The following is a 2,608-nucleotide window of genomic DNA, read 5'->3' on the forward strand; positions in this document are numbered from 1 at the left end:
ACCTGCTCCTGAGGAGAAGGGAGAAGCATCACAAGGTAGCAAGCCTTGGTTAGGTGGGTTGTTGAGAACCTGTCTCCTGATGCTGCTGAATCCTAACCCTGTTCAGAATTTCCCGTGTTCTCTGCTTAAAAGCACCTGATCTTACCCTCCCTCAGTGGTGATGCGACCTGAAATCTAAATGTGACCTTTTTTGTGGAATGGGTTGTTGCAAGGACCCCCAGGACCCCTGCAAGTAGAATCCTCCAGTGAATAAGTGCAGTGAACGTTCAGGCGTGACCAGAATGATCTGGATGGCACCATTGCCTCCTAGAACTCTCTCGGGCATTGGGCCCACACCCCTCCCTTACCTGAAAGAAATTCCACACAAAAGCACCTCTGGATCACAGCCTCCTATACAGGTTCAAAGTATATCCTGGGCCAGACCCACCTCGGGTGCAAGATGGCGAAGGGGGAACTGGGGGGGGAGGGGAGGTGGGTGTTGGCAGGGGGCGGGGCCGACTGCTGGCAGCCAAGGAAGATGGCCCTGATCACAGGCCAGACCTAGGGACCATACCCATGCACAAATTTTGTGCACCAGGCCTCTAGTCTTACTTAATAGGATATCCAGACATAGTGTGTACTGTAAGGTTAGTTGATTCAGCAACTAGATAATTTCGTGAAAGACACAGTTTCTTTGGTCTCTTTTTTCACCATTCTAATGTGTCCAGTTCATCCTAGGGCTGGTTTCTCTGGTTGTAAGAAGGCTTCTTATAGCAATTACTGTATACATACTTAGTCACATGCAGTGGAAAGAGACAACCTCTACTTCAAGGATAAAATAAAAACCCTTCATTTCAGTCTTGCTGGATCCCCACTGGCCATTGTCCACCTTGAACTTATTAATAACTAATCATCATGGGATTGTCAACCTCCAATTGGTGTAAGCCTGGATTCCTAAACCAATCGCCAGCAAAAGAGAGGGAATTACAATAACTGATTTATACTAATGATAGTGGCTATGCTTTCTGGACCCCAAAAGGAGGATCATCATGGCATGTAACAGAGCCCCCAGGCAATTGACAATGTGAAGAACAGACTTTAGTGGTTTTAAGCAAGTAAGGCTTTGGGGTTGTTTGCTATTGTAATCTAACCTAACCCATGTTATATAACAATAGACAAAGTAAGTAAAGTATTGTAAACTACTTTATGAAGGAGAGATGTGCCAATGTGGGTGTGAATGAGCTAAATCCTTACCTATGAAAGGAGGAAGTCAATACTTAATGTTTAAAATGAAAATAAATAGTACAGAAAGTCATGTTATTTAGAAATTTAGAGGAAACAACGAGGAAAGAAAAAAAATACTGCTAAAAAATTAAAACTTATTGCCCAGGGAATAAGTCTAGGGTAGAAACAGGTGGGGCAGGAGGATTTTGGCTTTCATTACAAACTCTCCCGAAATTGTTTATGTTTATAAGTAACGTGCTTGTATTCCTTTGATATATATTTTTAAATTTCTGTTTGTTTGTCTTTATTTTATGCAAGCTCTAAAAAATGATCATTTTCGGGTCCTGGGAACATGGTCATTCAATCCAACTGACGTCTTTCTGGAAGTAAATTTGTGCTTTGGTTGACTCAGATCTTACATACTTAATTTATTCCTGAATAACATTTTACTTTTGACAACCTGATGGTCAAACTAGTAATCTGACAGCCAGCTTCAAAATTACAAGAATAAAAGAATGCTTGTGTTTATGCCATTTATTAATTTTTTTAGAGAGAAAGTACATCAAAAGGGTTTCTGGTCAGAAAATAAAGTAATTAAAAATGGTTGTGAGATTATGAGGTATCTGCTCACCTGGGGATATTCTTTAAAAGACCTCTGGAGGGGCTAGAGCTGCAAGTTTTTCACTAGGGAATTTCTCTCTAATCATAGGCCTGAGACTCTTTTTCAAAGTCTCCTCTCTCAGCATCAAAGTCTTCACAACACTGTCTGCCCTCTCTAAAGCCTACATCTCATTCTGTGTGGATGGTATGGTCATCTAAGATGGTCCCATTTAGGAACCGCATGGCATTTTCAGCATCAGCTCTGTTGTAGTATTCTACAAAACAGAAACCACATGGTGTTTTCTTTGACTTATCCAAGCCCATAAATACATTTCTGATATCACCACATCTACTAAAGAGCTCAAATATTTGCTCCTCAGATGTACAAATGGAAAGATTCCCCACATATAGAGTGCAGCTTTCCTTCAGTAATTTTTCATGCTCTCTGTTATCGGCACTGAAATGCTGGCTCTGGTCCTTGCTCAGCTCCAGGTAGGAGTCGCTGGACAGAATCTTCAGGTCTTTGGACATGGTGCTCAGCGAGCCCTGTGAGGGCAGCAGGTCGTGATCCAGCTTGGCAGCAGTGACACCAACAAAACCCTAAATTTAATTTTTTAAAAGAGTAAAGTTACAAGACGGGAAGAAGAAATAAAAACCTGTGGATACTTAAGAGATTTGTGCCAAGATGCATACACACCTCAGCTCTTGACCAAGAGGATCATGGCAAGGCAGACCCCAAATGGAAAGTGCCAGGTCCCAAGAACATGGGCATAAAATCTGATTTTGCAATTCTTCCTGAAAGGTA

At 41.8% G+C, this 2,608-nt stretch overlaps 1 pseudogene; it reads right to left on the minus strand.

Moving 5' to 3' along the window:
• Positions 1-1,992: 1,992 nt before the first annotated feature.
• On the minus strand, positions 1,993-2,334 carry LOC111826880 (annotated as a pseudogene).
• Positions 2,335-2,608: the final 274 nt, after the last annotated feature.

The sequence above is a fragment of the Myotis lucifugus genome, unplaced genomic scaffold (genome assembly GCF_000147115.1).
Source record: "Myotis lucifugus unplaced genomic scaffold, Myoluc2.0 scaffold_2, whole genome shotgun sequence".
NCBI lineage: Eukaryota > Metazoa > Chordata > Mammalia > Chiroptera > Vespertilionidae > Myotis > Myotis lucifugus.